The 22,203-nt window shown below is 35.0% G+C and overlaps 1 protein-coding gene across 3 annotated transcripts in view; it reads left to right on the top strand.

The window, feature by feature from the left end:
- The window catches only part of lingo1a (leucine rich repeat and Ig domain containing 1a), a 139,391-nt gene that overhangs the window by 90,655 nt on the left and 26,533 nt on the right, over positions 1–22,203 (top strand). The window contains exon 1 of one of the 3 annotated variants that reach the window (XM_088921787.1): positions 10,856–11,280. The exons of the other annotated variants lie outside the window; for them this stretch is intronic. The gene's annotated coding sequence lies outside the window, so the exon portion shown is untranslated. Of the gene's footprint in view, positions 1–10,855; positions 11,281–22,203 lie in introns of those variants that run through there. 3 annotated transcript variants of the gene reach the window in all.

Consider the following 22,203-nt stretch of genomic DNA (forward strand, 5'->3'; position numbering starts at 1 on the left):
TAATACATACATACTGTACAAGGTCTACCATATTTAAAGAAAAATGTTTTATGGTGTACATCATCCAAATTCAGGGAAACAATCCCAAAAGCTTTTTTAACAGCGAATCTGCTGGTTTCAGCACACACTCGTCTGTTTTCATCCGGATGAGGTACATGCAGAATTGAGATACTGAAGTTAAGTATTCAATTAATTTGAAATTCAACAATAATAGAATCAATTATGTATAATTATTTGTAAGAAATAATTACCATACTTGTTCATTATCTACACACTTAAATTTTGAATTCATACACTTAACCCCCCCCCCCCCACTCACAACTATCAAATGCAATAAATAAAGAATGATCAAAATATAATCAGATATGCTTGCTATACTGTACTGTATATGCTCCCTGCCTCAGTATAGTAAGGAATTGAGGTATCAATAAGTTAAGCAGTTGTTAAATGTTTAGTTAGAGTTGGTGTTTGGTTATGCTCAACCAATTGACTGTTTCATGAGATATTGTTATAAGACATTTAATTTGACTCAATGTTTTTTGGATGGTAGAAGTAATATACACAGAACTGATGTACAGTAGCTATAAAAAGCAAAAACACAACCCCTGTCTATCTACACTAAATATAAAACCTATAGAAAGTACACCCACTTTACACATTGTCCTTTCCAAACATGAAAAAAATATATGAAATACTTCATCTATGTACGTGATTTCAGTGACACTTCTAGTGTCTAATAAAAATCATCTTGGAAAAAAGTTACTTATTTTCAAAGCTACAACTGTCACAGTAACTTCAGCCATTTCAGTATTTCATTGCCATTGAGTACACTTTTATATCTGCTCTAAAAGTATTTCAGTGGTCTACAGTGGTGCAATTGTAAACATTGCTACCCTGCAATGCTGGGGCTCTGTGGTCAATTCTGGACATGGAGTGCTATTTGCGTGGAGCTTGTATGTTATTTCCATGTTCACAAGGGTTTCCTACGGGCACTCCCATTTCCAAAAACATACTGGGAGGTTAATTGGCTTTTGGCAAAATTGACCATGTTATGAGTGTCTGCATGTTTTTGTCTGTGTGAACACTGCAATAGACTGGCATCCTGTCCAGGTTGTAGCCATGCACCCAATGCATGCTGGGATAGGTTCTGGATTCCCCACGACCCTGAATTAGATGAAGTAGTTAGAAAATGAATGAATGTATTTCAGTACTAAAGTGTGTTATATAAAATTTCTATTTTGAATATTTGAAAGACAGAGGGCACAAATGGAAACTGTGGAATTGCATTTAAAACCAAGAACAAGAGGTACAATACATCTCTACCCAGAGGGTTGTGAAGTATGGAACAAGCTACTCAGACATGTTGATGAAGCCAGTGCAAACGTTCTTTCAAGAAGAAAATGGACAAGATCCTTGAATGAATTAATTACTAACTATCAAAAAGGCAAGATGAGCCGAATGGCTTCTTCGCTCCTCTCTATACTTATGTTCTTATGTTCTTGGTTTGGTAGATTTCTATGTAACAAAATCTGAATTCCTGACATTGCTGGGCCAAATAAAACAAGACATTTTAAAATCAATGATGCTGACTATTTTACTAGTTCTAGGTGACCAAATTAGTATTTCTATGAATGTATTCCCATGAAAAGAAAGAAAAGAAATGAAATCATTCATGTGTATCATAACCTCCTGTGTGAAGTGTATTCAGTACTTTTTCAGGAACTCTTTTCAGGAAAAAGCCATTTTTTCAGGTTCTCAATATCCCCGAGGGCCCTGTAATTCTAACTTGACCCCATAACTTAAAGGACCTTTCTGCCTTCTTTGAGAAGAATGATTCCAGAATGAGTTGCCCTCCTCAGACCCCAGCCTAAAAGCATCAGAAACTGTCCCTGGGACTCTTCAAAGCCTAATTATGCAGCTCCTAGCCATGGCTCTGGTCATTAATGTCAAAGCTGCCATCTAGACTTGCCTAGTCATACATACTACAACTCAGTCTGCTTAACGAGGCATGATTAATCTTTCACAGAAGCAGAGAAGTTATTACCATCAGTAAGTATAATGTCAAGGGCCCCAGATCAACCTCAGTTAGAGTATAATTCTTGGAGTTTCATGGAAACACATTACTCAGCAGTTTCTTCATGCACTAAACAAAAGAGATCAGTACATACCTGTATACCTTAAGGTCACACACTTCAATATAACTTCAGATCATTTTTATGTGGAGAGTGCATGGCCTGTCTGTGGATGCATCGGTTTTCATTGGATGTTCCAGTTTCCTCCCACAGTCCAAAGACATGGCATTCAGATTAGATGGAATGTCTGTTCTCCTCTGTGTGTGCATTCTGCGGTGGACTGAAGTCCATTTCAGGATGTACAGTATCCTGCATTACATCCAGTGTCATCCAGATCAGGTGCTGACTCAATGTGACACTGTATTACACCCAAAGGTTATTAAAAATGAATGCATGAATGGATGAATTGGAGTAAGAAACCTTAATTTTCCTCTTCATAAAATCATTAAAACCAAGCACATATTTCACCCTCCTCCACCCAAATTTTATTTTGTAATAGGAAATACTGTGCTTCTTAAAACATTTCATCCGCTAATCAATTTTCCTTTTATTACACATGTTCATTTTCATTTTTGCTGACAGATAAATTCCAAAAGACTCCTTAATGGTGTGTAAAATGCCTGGCTTTTTGTGGGGGGGTACTAAAATGAGATGCATGGCTGTAAGGCAATTAACACTGCGCTATGTTCAGACCACAGGAAGACATGCAACAGTAAAATATCATTGTCACTATCTATTTGGGGCCATTCTTGTGCACCATTAGACAGCCCACATCTGTTAGCTTTATTGAAAACATTCAAATAAGCATATTTTAATGTTCTTCATAAGAATCACACATAACGTTAACTGTGCAGGCAAAAGCATTCAATTTCATGCAACTAAATAATCTCATTTGCATTTGCCAAACATCTGGCAGTAATTTATTTTTACTATCAAAGATTTTTGGTGAACAATTTTATATAAAAAAACAGATTTAATAAACAGTGAAAGTGATCTTGTTCAGGCTGTTCCTTTAGGCAGGCACTCCCAACCCTAGTCTTGGGGACCAACACATCTGTTGTTGTTTTTTTTTTTAAATAATCTCCCAGTTATATAATAAAACCCTCATGAGCTAATGATAGTGTTAAATGTAGCTCTTTTTTAATTTAAAAAATGCCAATTTTTCTTATACCCACTCAGTTTTGGACAAGGTGTCACGGTTTAAACCTACATATCTCACGACTGCAGGCAAGTGTAGGTAGACTTCTCTGACCCATTCACCTTTGAGCCACTCATCTTTTAACAAGGCACAAGCTCCATGGTTAAAAGCACAGCACTGTACTGGACTCTCAGCACCACGCTCAAGGCTTAGCTCTGACTGAAGGGGAGGTGCATCCCTTACCATATGTTGCAGTCTCTGTGTCGCTGAGAGAGCAAACAGCCTCGACTCGAACCCATGACCGTAGAGCCCAACTTGAACATAGGCAATTGTTTTACCGGTTGAGTCACTCAGTAGTCTTAATTTGAACTCTTTCATTATTTTCAGTTTCTAAACATGTTGGAGATTGATATTTAACAATACGTATAGCTGTATATAGAATGCGAAACGTCCACTTTCTTGCAAAGCTTCTTATCAAGCAATTTGTTAATTAAATTAAGTTTTCAGTTAAGTATAGAGCTTGGCAAGAGCATAATCCAGCAAGTGTGCATGTCCTCAAAACTAGGATAGGAAAATCTGCATGATGACTTGTTTCTTTTTTCTCCATCTGAAAATACCCTATATTCCTTATCATAACAGAATTTTAAGATAGGACCGTATTTCAAAAGCACTGCCAAAATTCCTTTAACTGAGATAAATATGCTTTTATGAATAAAAGTAACTAATTCTCTGGCTAACCAAGTAATTTCTTTATTTTGAGTGTGTTTTTAGTGTTTTTCGTTTATGGCTCTGTAATGCTGTTTTCAAGTGCTGCTTTCACAGGATTTGTCTTCATATGCTATTTTGGGATGGCTCAGTTTTAATTGATCAGACCCAGAATAATTTAATTAATCAGATCCGAAACAACAGTTTATTGAACTCAGGAAAACTCGGAATCTCCTTATTGCACATCAGCCTCTCGTGTCCTATTCTGGCTGTATGAGAGTTACAGGGTTCTCACTCACACGGAAACTATCACCCAGACAGCTGGAGGGCAGATTCAATACATTTACTGTGAGTCCCAAGATAAGCAACACAGCACAAACAGTACATTAACTAGTGTCTTCCAGACCACATAACTCACCTTGCTTGTGCCTCTGGACATATTTTAAAGAAGTGCAGAGGCAAATTTGAGTGCCACAGAAATCCATGTTCATTATAGTATGTTCTTATTCATTCTACAGAGTTCTATGGTACTTAGTAGCACTCTAGTTTAAAAACCATGCAACTGTTGTGCTAGCAATTACACCTTCCAGCTAGCCTCATATTCCTCCTCTGTGCTCTTTTTTTCTTCAGGGTTCGAATAACTCACTACACACTTCTAACCTCATAACTGCCTTGATCAGTGTTTGAAAATGATAGCAAAAGCAAAAGTAATGTTTTGATGAATTTCACTTGCCCATTAAGTAATAAAAAGCCTGCAGTTGTCAGTAGAAAAGGCCAAGGATAAAGTCCATAACCATGCATATAGTGGCTGACTGGGCCAGAGCTCATGCTAGTTTAATGACCAGTAAATGCACTAAAGAGCCCATGACCTCACCCCCCAGCACAGATTGGACACCATTCCACCCCACAGGGATTACCTCCAGCAAAGCTTGTCCCCACGTATACAGCTGGGTGGACTGGAATGACTTTGGTCAATTACAGTAGCTCACTCTAGGGAACAATAGCAGTATCTTCAATAGGGACTTGAATCAGTTACAGAAGCTTACCCACTGGCATGAATTTGCCCTAGGTTGGAAATCCAAGATTTGATTAAAAAATGATTATCATTGTTTGTGGGCCAATATGACTGTGAGTATTAAAATGAGCTCTGTCTAGCCTGTCCTTGGCATACAAGCATTATCTATTTAAGAAATACATTGTGAAAAAATAAATAAATGGGCAAGACAGTGTGAATGTATGTTTTATTAATGCTGGTATTCAATAATGATTCAAATTAAATTGCCAATTAAGAAGTAGAAAAGATATGGAAGTATCTTCAATTTATCATATGTAATTCATTGTCAACGTTAACAAGCCAAGGAAAATAAACACCAAACCTTTACGCCTTTGAAGAGAGTAATGAGATGTTAAAATAAGCCTTGCTCAAACAGTGTATTGTAAGTACTTTGTAAAGTAATAGCACTGAGCAGGAATAGCCAATGAACTAGACTGAGTGCAAGAGAAAGTCTGAATATGCATGCTTTTTTTGCGGGGGGGGGTGGGGGGCAGGGTAGGGAGGTAATTGTACGCATCCAGAAAGTACAAATATATGCAGCTATGTAGGTAAAGGGGGCTTCACTGCTCAGAAACTTTAATTATCCTACACATTTTACATAGGGGGTTAAAATAGCAATCACTCAGTTAATTAGATAAATCAGTCAAGCAAGAGCTCTAAAAGCCAACGAGGTGTGTTCTTAGCAGGCAAATGGAGTGGTATGGCCACAGACTAGTGAGGCAAGAGTAATTTGGATGTGAAGTCTTTGCTCTGGGCTTTCTTATATTACTAAGATCCTTACTATAGGCTATGAATAACATAGATTTTAGTTAAGTGATGATCTTAATTCAGTTATGTAACATAAATACCTATATGGTAGAGTAGGAGTAACGTACATCTTATTGTAATATTAAATAATTTAGTAAATGAGAAAAAATAAAAGGCCTTTTAGACAACAAAATCTGGAAACAATCTCCTTCTTTATTTTATTTATGTTCTACAATATTACTCAAAGGTAATACAGTTTAGTCTAACATTTCAGAGAGAGTGGTAAATGATCCCTGAATGATAAATTTAGTTGTGAAGAGTGCCGTTGATGAACACCTTAAACATTGGAATATATGAGAAAAAAGGGCTGCTGAACAGGCTGTAAATGTTTCATGTTAGGATTCTAGACCATTATACGACACTGACGGTTTTGGCTTATGATAACTCAAAGCCATTTTGTGAAATTCTTTCTTGTAATACACTGCAACCAACATACAATTGTGATAAGAGAAAAGCACCAAAAGATACATTTAATACTAGTGTAATTTGGTAATGTGAATTCTGCAGTCATAAAAGTATTTTTTGTCTCATCAGTTGTTTCCAAAATGATGGTGTTACAATTGGTTTAATAAGGGAGACAAAAGTCATTGCTTTTGTTTTACATGTATTTATTATTGTTGTGTTTGTGTTTTTAAGGTCAACCTTTATACTTATCTACAAGACTGTAACTTAGTGTTATTATCAGCAAGTTCAGCAAAAAAATCATCAGCTGTCAAAGGACTTTAATCCCTGTAACCTTCAATTGTGCTGTTTATGATGCCCCCAAAACCTTCTGGATAGTTATTATTCTTTCAATGTTCAGAACAAGTACGCATAGCTTCCTGCTAAAAAGTGATGAGATCTGATTCAGTCTTGATTAGATCTCTACTGCAGAAAACACAGGCAAGCAACATCTTTAACAGGGACCTAGTGTCACAAACCTATTTTGTTCTACAATAATTCAGGAGGCTACATCAAGGATTGAATTCCACTGCACAAAGCTGCACAAAAAGCCATTGTTTCAAGAAAGTATTTTTGTGTCTCATTTGGTGCAGTGCTCCTAATAGTCCCTGCTCTGGGAGGCTGTTGTCAGGTTGGTTGAGATTTAAGTGAAAATGAAATAGCAGCATCAGTTTGGACAACAAGCAGTGCCAGCTAAACACAGCAATAAAAATACACAACCAGGGACTGGAAAAGTGATTGAAAATTGAATGCTGGTAGATAAAACTCTTCCAAAAATGTATGTATACATCTGATACGCACACGTACATTCTTTCCAAGATTATCTACTGGGAAATTTCCCACAAGAAAACCTATTCATCCTGAATGTTCCTTTTAGTAATCTATGTGCCTTTTGCCTCTGCTGTGTTTACCACTTTCCTGAAGAAAGGATTTTGTTTTGAAGTTCAAAAAAGGTAGACAAAAAAGACATTTGATTGAGGTATCAAAGATATTAAAGGTCACTAGCTGTGAAAGGTTATCCCCAAAGTGATCCTGTTCAGCTGATATATAGGAAAATAGATAGTGTAAACCTTGCAAACTGTAATCTTTATATTTCTATATAGTGAACTGTACTGTATAAATGCCTACTGTACATAGGGATTTCTGCACGCACGGTATGTATTGTAAATCAAAAGTGAATATACAGTACAGTAAATGAATTCTGCTTATTGTATCAAGTTCTAACAAATGTTTTGTTTCTGGATAGAAGGGTGTTACAAACTAAAAATCACTTATTAATAATAATAACATCACTTTATTAACCCTTTACAATTTCTTGCATTAAGAATTATCTTTTCACATACCCCAGCTTGCTCTCCAAGAGACACACAGACAGGGAGAGAAGCCTGGGGTCAGAGTGCAGGGTCTGCCATTGTACAGAACCCCTGGAGCAGTTGGGGTTAAGGGTCTTGCTTAGGAGCCCACCGGAGTAGGATTCCTCTGCCGGCTGCGGGATTTGAACTAGCAACCTTCCAGCCACAGGCACAGATCCTTAGCCACAGAGCCACCGCTCACAAATGTGCATTTTCTTTTATAAGGGTGTTCATTATTTATCTGATTAAAAATTATAATAAATGATTAGATGAATTATGTTAGTGGTTACTACTAGTAGGAGTAATGTTGGCAGGTTTACATGCACTTAACAAATGTCAAGAAAATTACAGCAACAAAAAGAACTTTTATATGATTGTTTTTCTAAGGATTTAGTAGGCACATGTAAGTCATGCTTTAGAAAATACTAAGAATACTAAGTTTCATACTTGATGTTCAGTGAAATCCAAAACAACATGAATAGCTAATCACAGACTTTTTTTTCTTTCTGAGTACACTCAGACAAAACTTAAATTTTGCATACTACTGAAAAATACTTGTTTTGTAACTGGTCTCGAATCTCTTTCTCTTGGGCATATACAGTATATAGAAACACATGCAAAAAATGTACCTATTGAAAGGACAGATATAAACCTTGTTTACCAAGTACTTCGGCCACCACTTTCATTAAATTGCTGTGACCTCTTCTGTTATCAAACACAGAGACAGGAACATTTTTTTTCTTGCTACAGCTGTAGCTTTTTTCATTACATTCCCATCACCACCCTATTCATTCTAATCAGAGGGCATTCAATTACACCAGTAGTTTGGCTGCTATTGGTCACTGAGAAAAAAGACAATTGGAGACAGGCTAAACAGTTTAGAAATGGCTTTGAAAGTAAAACACACTTGTACATGATGACCACTGGCATCCCAGAGGTCTTCAATCTGTAAATTGGTTGCTATCTGTCCCTTTTTCTCTTCTGGGGTTCTGTGTAGCTGTGGGAGCTATTGGCTTGACTGCACAATTAAGTTTATACAACACAGTACACTGGAAGCCAAGACATTTATTCACAGTAGTTTAACACCCTAGTGATTACTACTAGTCACTTAGCAAATCACTATTAATATTTCTTACTTCAGAGCCAGAACCTCCTGTGCATATATTAAGTGGAACAGATGCAGTATACGTACAGACAGAAGGTATTGAAATTGTCTTTACAATAGTCAAGGTTTGTATGAGACTCTTTAGTATTCCCATTACCTTGCAAAAAGAGGACATTGTATCTAATTAGGCATCAAGTATTACATTTAGAAAATTCAAATATAATTTTATTACATCAAGAAGGTCTAAAGCTATTATTAAAAATACTGCTGGTGCTTACCACCTGAAAAAGGTTTAAAAGATATTCTTAAAAGTTATAGTCTATACGCTTACTGCATTACATAATCTTGTTACTGAATAGCCGAAAACAAAAATGCCTTTGAACCTAACATTTCAAAGCATTGCAATCCTCCAAAATCATCAACTGTTTTAAATGAGTCACCTAGATACACTTCTGTAATAAAATATATACTGTGTATATTAATTATAAAACAATTATAGAAACCATTATATATTTATTGGGTTGCATGCAAAGTATTGTGGGATTCTGTAGCACTGATTCAAATGTCGGTTCTTTTCTGTAAGACACTACATGTTTTCAATTTTTTAGTATTGACAAAAGAAAAAAAATAATTGGTGGCAACAATAAGGAAAAAAAATAGGGTTAACATCAGTGGTTACATTTTGTATAGTATACTGAATCCCACAGTGCCACCAGGTCTTCGGGGAAAGGTACTGCGATCATCTTCAAGGGATAAGCAAATGCTTCAGGCAACATTAACTGTAAGCAAGAAAAGAGGTAGACTTAACCTATTTGGCTCACATCACACACAAACACTAAATATGTCATAAAGCTTATTTTTTATTATTTTCTTCAATTACAAAAATTAGTTAGTTTTTTTCTGGAAAGAAAAAAAACATAAGAACATTGTTTGAATTTATGATAATACCCTTTATACATGCATAGGTTTTTAATATGTGCTTTCATCTACATCTAAATATGGGCTGTCTTTACACACCATGCTACTACTATATATACAGTACCTCAGTGTTGTGTTTATCCCACTTGGTCTGAGTGATCCTTTTCATTAGGAAATGATAGAATACATTGTCTGAATCCTTACAGTAAACCCTTAAAATGAACAAGTAATAGGTTTATTCCATGCTGAAAAAAAGAAGAAAGAGAACACAACGTTTCGGCCGTGGAGCCTTCTTCAGGTACACCTGAAGAAGGCTCCACGGCCGAAACGTTGTGTTCTCTTTCTTCTTTTTTTCAGCATGGAATAAACCTATTACTTGTTCCTTTGCAGCCTACGCATGCTGACGCAGCTACCCACCTGAACTACTACCACCTTAAAATGAACTATTGCTTCCCTTTCAATCATCCCTAACACTTATTATACATGTCAAAATAATTAAAAGGCATTTGTGTTTTCAGTATTGTTTTCACGGGGTGCTTTTGGATTTATAAACCCTAAAATTAATCCTGAATGGAATTGTCTTCTGAGATCATTTAGAGTGTGTAGTCTGGATTACAGATTATTACTTTTGTATTTCATTTTGAAACCTTATCATTTTGTGCAATCTTTAAGTAGTAGGCTGAACAAGCCAAATGGTGTCCTACATGTCTCATTTGGGTATAATTTCAGACAGCGAAACTGGTACACAAGAGATGTTCGCCTCACTGTTGAAATAAGAAACCCATTATCATTTCAACATATAATCTGGTCGAAGATGAATTGTATAACATGGGAAGGACAGAAATAATATTATTTTGTAACATAAATGTACAGTATGTATTGAATAAATGCATGTGTAATTAAGAGATGTATTTTTAAAACATGCTTTATCACAGCTGTAGTTATGTAAGGTACATATAATACAATATTCCATTGCTCTTCTGATTTGCAGCCTGTGTTGTTCCTTTCAATTAAAAAAAATCTTGAAATTGAAAAAAAAATGAGAAATCCTTTTCCACTTGGCTGAACATGACATGAATAATTGTTCCCGTCGCATTGGAGTTGTTGCGTTTGTTGAATCCAATTTATTCAATACTATGTATCTTTAACAGTCGTAAAAACTCGAACACAAGTGAAATAATAATGATGATGGCGTTGATAATAATTCATGAAGTACATCCCTTTTTCCAATTCCTCCTGCCTCCTCCCTCCCTCCACCCTCTCAGTTGAACAAGCCGCCGGAGCAGGCAGACAGAATAACCTTGCGAGTGGCTCTGTGCAACACAGACTGGGGCAGACTAAGGGATCTGCGTGGATGTGTGCGAATGTGTAGGAGTGCGTCTGCCCTCTCTCCCGAATAAAGCCAAGGCAACAACCAGTACAGCGAAGTCCGTCTTGACAGGGCACCTGGCCGCAAGCAGCTCTGTCCTTACCTAACGGAAGAATGATAGGACAGACTGGCGGTGCCTGCTGTCTGTTGTAAGCTGCTTTAGGCACCGTATTCAGCTGGAATTTGAGAACAGAAGAACACCTGAACAGCAGTCTATGCTATAAAGCTATGGACTTGAAGTAGTGGATCTCAATTTGTCTTTCTGCACTGGGAGTAGCCGTTGGGCGAGTTGCGTGAGGATGCTTGGAAGCAGCTGTAGGTGAGTAAGTGCTAATGGCAAGCCAGCGGCTTCAATTACAGTAGCAGTATGATTTTAAGAGCGCATTTTACCTAATGCATCTACAGTATGTCAGCTGGTGTGTTCAAATTTTCCCTTAAACAAACTGGATAACCACGGAATGAAACTGTCTAAGATGATGGAATTGTTTCCTTTTCAAAAGGACAACCGCAGAGTGCGTTATGAAGTAGAGCACGCTAGAAAAGGGATCTATTCAGATTCGTCTTCTGGACGTCTGCGGTAGTATTTCTGTACAGAGAACTAACAGACGAAACCCAGTTGCACTCCAGCCGAGTGTCATAAAGAAGTTTATTTTCACTGTATATACTGTATAAACGATACGATATTATGTTCGTTTGGCAAGCGTGTGAAATTCCGTATGCTGCAATGGATTTGAAGACCGTGTTATTACAGTGCTGGAAAGAAAATCATAGACAACATAGGCTCGAGTAGATGCGTTTGCATTTCTGTGTATCCGGGCGCCATCTTCAGGTAAAAATACTGAAATGGTAATTACATTTTATTTTTCTTTCAAATTAAATATAGGTATTCATGATCTATTGTCTTCCTGTATATCTATACATCTTAGTTCAAAATAATAAGAATTGGACATTACGCTGCATGCCCTTTTGTAGTATTTTATATAGTCTATAAGATTTAATTATTTTTATGGGGACAATGTTTTTCATGTATTGGAGCCAGTATCATAACTTACCATAAGAATCTATATTAATATACAATTTCTCTTTTATCTTGTGTTTTTTTTCCTTTCCTCTTTTTACAGTATGCCATCAGTCCAACAATAATTACCATTATATCGTATTCCCAGTCTATTTTTATATCCTTTCAGTTTTCCCAAAAGACCTGCCACTACCAAGAAATGATAAACGTCTAAGAAAGGAGACATAAAAATGGGGAAAAAATCCTCTTTGGAGGATTGGTGGGGATTTTGCAAGAAGAGTTTGACATTGCAGCAAAAATAAGATAAGAAATTAGTACATCCCTGGAAGTTTTTTTTTGCCTTTTAACTGCTCATGTGTAAGCCGTATACTGAAATAAAGTGTGTGACAACAGATGTATATTCAACATCTGTTCAATTATCATTGAACACCTCCGACCTGTTTTTCCAGCAGCTACAATGGCCATTCTTATTGTAGCCTTAATTGTAGCCTTGAGCTAATATACTGATATTTATTAATCCTTTAGAAAAAACCCACTCTTCATTATATTAAGTAATATACTGTAGTTATAGTATTTCAACAAATGTTTATATCTTGTTTTTTTCTAGTTCATGTAGTCTAGATGGGTAGGTGATTATTTATTAGCTGAAGCCTATAGTTTTAAATTCTGATACTGATTGTGTAGATTTATTAAGTAGAATTAATGATTGGATGTTCATTTTTGTAAAAATATAATATGAAAAATGTGTATAGAGAAATACCACATTATACAGTGCATTGTTGTTTCTTTTTTCCTGCCTGTTCCAATCAGAATTCAAAGCTCCTCATTACATCTGTAATTGAAAATGTTAGGTTAGACCTATTTTTTCCAATGTCTAATTTAAACTCTCATTGTTTTTACTGTGTTATTATGTCTTTAAATTTGTATTTATCTAAAAATGATATTCCCTTTTCCATTCCACAAAATTAATTGAGCCCCTTTTCTTAACCTAAAAATACTCTGCTGGGTGTAGCTAGAACAGCAGAGATATACTGTAAATGCATTTATCTAACAACAGTACCGCTATTATTAAAAAAACTATATTTTGGTGGATTGTTTTTTAGTTGAGACATATATATGTCTCTCCCTACCCTAGATTGCATATTGTATTTTTCTTAAAGTCTGAAGATTATTTTGAAGAAAGTAGTGCATGCAATTAGGTATATCTCCTGTATCTGGATAACATTCCATCATACAATGGAACACAGCAGAATGTCAAATTGTAACTACCCAGTCCATTGTAATAAATAGAGGGATATTATTTTTTATGGGTACATTCCAGTGAAAGAAGTGCATCGGTGTCACATTTTTCATGAAGTCTTAGATGTTTCCATAGGGCCCTATGAGATTGTATTCAAGTTACATTCTCGACAAACAACAAATCCACTATAAAAGCTTCCTTTGTAATGCAGACAGTGAGCCACGCCTATTTTTGACCATTAATCAAAAGTCGCAGGCTTTCAAGGTAGACTGTGATACCGTTGTCATAATAATTATTCATTGCTTTACAATTACATTTCTTTTCTGTATAGTACTTTGGTATTTCATGCAAATTCAAAAGCACTGAGGCTTACTAACAAATGCCCAAGGTGAGCAGTTACTAGAAGTGCACTCAGATTGACAATATTTTACAGGTACAAAGACATAGTATTTATTATGGCCAGCAGTTACCTATCCACTTATATAAAAACATGAATTCTTAATTTTAATATGTTAGAGTTCATCAAACATGGATAAACATACAGTATAATGAGTTAAAGTGAAGATGACCTTGTAATTTTTGCAGTGTTGATGTGACCAATACACGCTGAGACCTTCTTGTAGTTCAGTTTTATGATCCTGATTTGGTCCTTTACAAAAAAAAAAGCTGACATTCCTACTTCTGTTTAGAGAACCATTTTATTGTCTGTAAAATTTTGTTGTTAATCATTAACAGAAGGAATACATACAATTAAAGAATGCAAATGTATTTTTTAATACTATACACTACCATTTGATAACATTGCTTTCTGGTGGCTGCAGATTAATGTGCATAACTTTTATAAACTGTAATACATGAGGGCAAAATACAAGAGAAATTCACCCTTAACGATTGTATTTGTTATGTATTTACTACATTAGATTTGCACCTCTAAAATCGTTTTATCCAGCATGGCACTTGGCTTGCCCATAATAGGTTCCTTTGAATCTAAGGAACAGCAGTATGACATTGTGACATCTTATGTACATGAACTACTAAGTCCTAAATTGTTTGTTCATTAGAAGCAGAAATAGCAATGGGTTTGTATGTTTTATGTTTATCTGTTGGCTGGATTATGTATGTCTCCACGTGGAGTGCTTTTTCTTCTTAGTCAATGCAGTTCTGCTGGCAAATTTCAGCTAATTCTTATATACTAGAGGTTGGCTTGTAAGTGGAAATTCTACAAAGATATTTCTTTACCTAACCTTGAAAGAAAGCTGTTCAGCAACTGATGAGTGACCTAGGCCTAAGGAAAGAGAATTCCTGTTGTATAAGAGCAATTTTAGAAAATGTGTTTACATTTAAGTGTGGAACATTGTGTTCACTGCTGTGTGTTCCAGCCTATAACAAAAGATGTCCACCAAGATGTAGGTCTTATTCTCAAAAATGGTTACATTAGAATTATTTATTGATTTAGCTATTACGGATTATGTCACTCCAATTCCAAATCGGTTATATATTGTCACACCATGTTTGAGAAAAATAGAACAGCTTACCGTATTAATCTTTAATTGAAATGCATTGCCAGGCTCCAGAGGTAAGGGCTTAGAGAATAACTATTATTTCCCCCCATTAGTTTTGCTTAGGTGCTTAAATAAGAATGGCAATCTGTCAAGAGAGAAAATCATTTTCAGCCAAATTGTAAAGCAGTCCTGTTTTTCATGTACAGTTATTTGCACGTCTTTTTTTCTGCAGTATCTATTTTTAAATTCTGGAGCATGTGGAGACTCCAAGCTCAAGTGTGTGTGAGAAGAGCACCCTTTCAGCTTGCCAAGAGTTTCAACGGATCTATAGTCTTCCTATGCTCAGTAGCTTTTTTCCCTTTGCAATCAATTGAATTACCAACCGAGCTATTCTGAGCAGCACAGGACCATCGGTGGAAAGAGATAAAAAGAATTAAGATTTATGGAATGTTTGCTTTATACAATGCAAAGCTGTATATATGCTTTCTTTTGAATGTGATTGTTGTTAAGACTTTATCTTCCTCCGGTGGAAGTCGTTCTATTTTTTGTTGTTCTTAATATTTAGAGAAAGTCTAATTCCTGTGTTGTATGAGATATAGACAATACTCCACCACATAATGTTTGAAAATGAATATGATAAGAACCAAATAGCTCCTGCATTGGATGTGGGTGATTTTGTTGAAACACAAAATGCAGGTAAGAAAAACTTGAAATCTTGTATTAATAATACCCTAATGAGCTGATGATGGTCGAGTGTTGGAATATTGTTTTTCTCTCAACTGAGCTCCATTTCTAAACAAACTTCTTTGCAGTACCCACATATGCTGTATCTGTATTTCCAAATTTGTAATACTGTACATACTGTATCTTTTGGAATATTAGCTGTAAATAGTTTTTGCTGTTACCGGTGCTGTCAACTCAAAGGTTTGAAAGTCTCCTGTGTAGCTCATTGATAAAACTATGCTATTCGTAGTTAGCCAGTTGTTTAAAGCATTCATTCAATATCTTCATCTTAATCACTTTAATGCTAAATGGAGTTTTTAATGAAAGTGAGGGAGGGATGTAAGGAGCCAAGTCTCCCTCATCTCTGCTACTCTGAATTAGAATTCTCCAAGATTTCCATTTCCAGGAAAGCTATAAATACCACAGTAATCTCCTCTCTCTTCCTAGCATTCATCTTTATGCATCCTTCCTTTACCCCATCTCCAATTTGCAACTACAGTACCCCTTTGTTTACTCCTCACTCTGTATGGAGGGATTAACTTTCTCATCCTACAACCAGGCTGACCCTCAACTCAGTGGTTAAGCCAACACTTCCCATGCCCATCTTCTCAATAACCATTTTGTTTTCACAGTTTTTTTTTTCAAATTGGCAGAGAATGAATTGCTCTAGCGCTCAGAACTCCCTTGACCAGTTCTGATTGGTACTTACAGTTCTGATCAGTACGAATAACCAAAAAATAACATCAGATTACTTTGAACTCAGTATATTAATGGTTTTATCTATCAGGTCACAGAATAGCACGAGAGTCACGTGGTTTGATCTGGAAATCAGAACTGTAATATGGATTTTCTGGAACATTAAAAAAATGTGTTTTGCCTACATAAAGTTCAAAGATGTGTAAAAATAGTAATTGGTGCATACATATTTTTGTGTTTTTTTGTGTGAATAATGATTTTCTTTTTAAAGCAAGGATTTGGGGGTTTGAATCCAAACACTCTGGAAACGGAAAGAATGAAATGAGTGAGAATCACTTAAGTAAATGATGATGGTACCAGTTATATTCTTCTACATAATAACATTAAAATGTTTAAATACAAGAGAAGGCTATTTGGTCCATTTAGCTCATTTGGTTGCTAGGAGCTAAGTGATTTGAGAATCTCATCCAGTCGATTCTTAAAAGAAGCCAGGGTACTAGCTTTGAGAAAATTGCCAGGTAGCTTGTTCCGGCTTCACATAAATTTCTGTGCAAAAAACTACCTATTTTTCTCATTTCAAAATGCACTTCTCGTTAGTGTCCACTTGAACATTGTGGTTCATGTTTCAAAGTTTGTTATAAAGATGTCCAGTGCATTGACTGTTTTAATGCCCTGTAGAGTGTTGAATACTTGAGTTGGATCCCTTAGTGGTCTTCTTTGTTCTAGACTGTCAGTGTACATTCCTTTATTCATCCTGGGAATATGTCTGGTACTATAGTTCTTCTCTGGCCAATATCTTCCAAAAGAGATCTTACTACATGCATTGTACAAATTTAACATAACATCCCTTGATTCACATTAAGTGCCTCCAACTATACTGTAAATTCTAACATAATGTTTGTCTTTTGATTTCCTCCTCACATCTTCTAGATGTAAATTGTGCCAATATACATATATATATATATTATTTTCCTAAGCAGTGTATTCAAACTCATTGTTTCTCATCTTAGAGTGATAGTTCATACTTTTGCTAACTGCATCTAAAACTTAACATTTCGCTACATGAAATTTTTTATTTGAAGTGCTTCTGGTATCTATTACACTTCTGTTTCTTCAATGCTAATATAGTTTAATAGAGAACTTTGTTATTCTTCCTTAAGCATATTGCTGAATGAAATATTTAATACATCAGCCATTTTTCATTTGTCATTAAAAACGTCACCATTGTTATCCATGAGACTATTTCATCCTTTCCTGTTCTTTTGTTGTAATACTGTAAAAATCTTGATCTGTTTGGTTGTACTACTAACATCATAACATAACATCACTTTATTAGCCCTATACAATTTCTTGTATTAGGAATTCATCTTTTTGCATACCCCAGCTTGCTCTCCATGAGACACAGATAGGGAGAGAAGCTTGGGGTCAGAGCGCAGGGTACCCCTACTTAGCCCTACGTACCCCTACCATACCCCTACTTATTTTATCTATGAAGTTCAATGTCCATTGGAGAGTTGAATTTCAGTGCATATGTTTCAGCATATGCTTCTGCTCCTAAGCTCATGATTTATGATAAAAGATTTAGTATTGTGCCATCCATTCAATGATTTTAGTGTCCCCATTTCTGCTAACCAATGCGGTCTTGGAAAATACCCATTTTCTGATGTGAAACCTACAGAAAATAAAGATGACTAAACTTTAAGACCTTTTATGATTTAAGACCTTTGACTATAATATACTGGTTGTGGCAGAGAAAATGTTTTCTGAATTGAGTTGTGGTTTTGCTGTGGTCAGAGTTCAAGGGTTGGCAAGTTTTGGTTATGCTGAGTAATCACCCCATGGCCTTCTGTTTCTGATAACTGTATTCCTGACTACAGCTCCCTGAAGGATGACAGATTGCAACTTGAATGCTCCTTCTGTGCTGAGCTGAAAGGCAGCACACCTCATTGCAAGCAGTGATGATTGACAAGTATATCACAGCAGCGTTGAAGACCCATGAATTAGGTTCCAGGAAGTATTTTATTGATATCCCACAAAGGGATACTCTGAGTCCCTCCTTTTGTTTAGCTTTCACTATTCTGCAATTGTTAATGTGGTTGCTGTTGCTGATTAGAGGCTGTCAGCATACTTTTAGTTAAAATGAGTAGCTGGTTATTTATTGGATTTTTCTGTTAAATCTGTTTTGTGTGCAGACAATCAAAAAACAAACAAGAGCCTTTATACTGTATGAGCACTTGTTTTAGAGTATTTTAAAATAGATTTCACTGAAGGAAACACAGAGGTCAGGTAGTGTTTTTATTATTTAATCTCCTGAAATGAAGATTTTTTAACTTAAAAAATAAAACTATTCAGAATGCTTATAATGGGATAGCAGCTGTACAGCTTTACAAGAGGAAGAAATGACAGCAGAATCCTGGGTATATAGCTGTTATGTCTCTTTAAACAAAGCTCAGCATAGCATTCTTTATTAACTTGATTTTATTCATAAAATAGAGCTCATGAGATTACCTGAACTTTAAAAAAGATTAAACTAAAGCCCCAGTGTAGTCTTCACAAAACATTCATTCATGCCTATTAATTAAAGATTCATTATCAATGCTCTTTTTGGAGGCTTAAATTTATTTTTAAGGAAATATCTGTAAAGCATGTGCTTTGCACTAATTATACTTCAAAATTACAGTACCTACTGCTATTTAAGAAATCAAAAACATATTTTTCTGGTTCTAATTTCTAATAACCCATTTTTATTTTATTTTTTTCACTTGCCAGCAATTAGTTTTGTATTTTACCTAAATTTGGAATCATTAAATGGTTTCTAGTACTGTACATCTAAGCTATGCATGTCTCCTCTGAAAAACATGCATGCCAGACTTAGAACCTCTATTCTTTAATGCTGTCTGAACAGGAAAGAGGAACATTGTACTAGTACAGGAATATATAAGGTCACTAGCAATTTTTATGCTTTGCACCACTGTACAAACGTGGATTTCTAGATTTGGTTAAATGTTTCCAACAGAGGATTGGGAAACACTTGAAAATTACAACGTAACATTGACATCGTTCACTACAAACTTTGCTTCTGTTTCAGTCTTTGCAGATGCCAATTACTGTTGAAAATGTATTCAGTGTGTTAAAGGGCAACTTAAGAAGAAAAGAAACAAACATGATTTGTATCAGGGAAATTAAATCACATCGAATTGCAGACTGCTGCATGTAAAATAATCATTTGAAAGGTAAAACAATAAAATGTTCTGTTCATGGTGAAAAGGAGAGCGATTAATAGAATGTGGACATTTTAGATGATTCATACTGCATCTATCAGCCTTAGAAACAGTAATGGAGGAAACAATATTTTATGAAAAATAAAAATAATAGGCAATCTCTTGGACAGAACAAAATTCAATTTTCAACTCCCAATGCTACATTTGAAACATTTAACAACTCATTTAATCTAGGAAAACTATTTGTACTGTTTTAGCCTGTGTTAAAAAGCAACCAGTGTTAATGTCCATTATCACATTAGAATACATTAAAGACGTGGACTGTTTAAATCTACTGCTGCTACTCCTGGATAATGGGGTCCAATGTTTGAATTGCTGCTATTCTGATTACTATATTATTTAGAATGAGCCTCAAGCCTCTAGTTCTTCTGAATTTAGTGGATCTTTTATATTTTTAATTATTTGAAGCTACTTTGCAGACTACTGAAGTTGTTCATGTTTTGACATGATATCACTCTTAATGCACAAAGTAAAATATAGAGCTTTTAAGATCACTATAGAACTTATTTTAAAGAATTATTTTGCAGGTATTCTGTTCATTCAAGTTGAATCACAAAATCAGTCTTTGTTTTTATACTCTTCTTCTTCATATTATGATGATGTTAAGCCTTTAACCAAAGTGTACCTTTCTGGTACTGGAAAAAAGTGTATATTTTATTATGTTTAGTGTTACGGTTCTTCCAGCTACATTTCTATTTTACTTTGTGACTGAACTGGAATTTAAAATTGCCCCACAACAATTTAGAGTAAACCATTGTTTATTGTTTGTGCAACAAAAATTTCTTCCTTTGGCATTTAAAGTATTATATATTTAATATTATTGTGTATTTGTGTCTCCCAGTTACATTTGTTCAATAATAAAAAGATTTTACATATATTAAATTAATGAATATCATGAATTAAATCTTCAGGTACTATCGAGATAAAGTAAACTTCAGCCAATTGTCCAAAATAAACACTGGAATTAAAATTTAAGTTTTAGCACTATCAAATATGGATACGTTTCACCTTGCATTAATGAAAAATTAACAAATACAGACCTTCATTTTTTGTTATGTATCTAAAATGTTATGAAAATGAATATAAATTTGCTCTTTCCATTTCACAACAGGGGATCATCTGCAAAGACTTCTGATTACACCTAAAAAAGGAAAAATTAGAAGCTGCTTTAGATGGTTTAATTCCCTTCAGCTTTGTGAAAAGGCAAGAGCTACTTAATATTCACTCCTATATTCTGGTGACTACATTCTCTCACAGCACAGAATAAACCTGAATGCTCTTCATTTTTAACATACTGTACAATTTATTATTGTTTGTTGGATTTGGCTGTCATAATCCAATGTTAGTTAAAAAAGATTCAAAATATTACAAAATATACACAAATTGCAATATATAACAATTGGCTGTGTGGAAACTTAGCTTGAGTTTTTTGTGCTGCATATCCTAATATATGTCCCATAAGAGTGCTTATGTGTATTATAGGATAAGGCTGTTTTGTAATAGTTAATACTATCTCTTATATTTTGGCATGTTAATATAGTGCAAAACGAACATCTTTAAACTTAAATTTAAACGTAAAAGTTAGATGTGTGTTTCGTATCACAGAGGCCGTGTTTGGAAGCTGCTGTTAGTAACTAACCTGGTTATGTTTAATACAGAAGACCAAGTCCCCCCCACAGAGGGAATGGAAGAAAACAGATTTTAATGTCATTAAATTCCAGAATTAGCTTCAAGTGCGTCTGAATGAACAACAGAAGTGTGGCAATTTTCCCCTTCTCACCCTCCTTAGAAACAAAACTTACAGGCAGATTAAAGTATAAAAGCTTGCTAAAATGAAAATAAGTACAAAATGGAATGTAGTTGGAACACAGTATACTGTACATCACATAAATTTTAGTAGTAACACTAATTGCTCCATGTTCTTATTAGAAGTAACATCCAGTGACATTTGTTTCCCTTATTTTATTTTAGAGTACAAATTTTGATTATTCAAGAATGAAAGCTTTGGAGGTTTGGTGAAGGCACATTTAGTTTTCCCATGGCAAGGGATACGAGTGGCATCATTCTTAGAGCACTGTACACACAGCAATATATTCCGTAAGGTCAACCTATGGCATAAAGACCTGAGGGCATTATGTGAGGCTTTGCCACCTTTCACCTGGAGACCTCCCCTGTCACCTGCACACTAAATTATTCAAAATATTGACGGAAAAACTGAAATATGTATTTTTTACACTTCCAATATTTTTGTTTTTATTAGTATTTATCATACAGCAGAGTGAAATAAAACAACTATGAATTCTTATAGCAAAACTAAGTTGTGATAAGAACATTTAACATTTGAGTTGTTAGCATTTAAAGTTTTATGATAGCGTTCAGCATCCCTTTAAAAATAACACAAAGCACCCTAGCTATGCTGTCCAAAATGCTGAATATGAATAACTTATAGAGTACTTTCCACTCAGACTAGTTACTTGAGTTGAAACTCAATGAAAATTAATCACAGAATGTATTATTGTATACTGGGTTTTACTTGATTAACTTGTTAACTTATGTTATTAGAAGAACTAACACATAACATTTATTTATCTTAATCTATTTATTGTCTACCTGTATACCTTCATTATTTGTAAAGCCAGATAGAGGGTAGAAAATGATAGATAATTGATTTATTTCACTTTTACTTTCAACTCAAAGAAGATACTTTTCAGAAAAAGTTCCTCTTATGCAGTTTATTAAACTAGAGAGAATGAACATAAGAAAAGCTTCTGAAGGTTTCCAC

The sequence above is a fragment of the Atractosteus spatula genome, chromosome 7, assembly GCF_055471065.1.
Source record: "Atractosteus spatula isolate fAtrSpa1 chromosome 7, fAtrSpa1.hap1, whole genome shotgun sequence".
NCBI lineage: Eukaryota > Metazoa > Chordata > Actinopteri > Semionotiformes > Lepisosteidae > Atractosteus > Atractosteus spatula.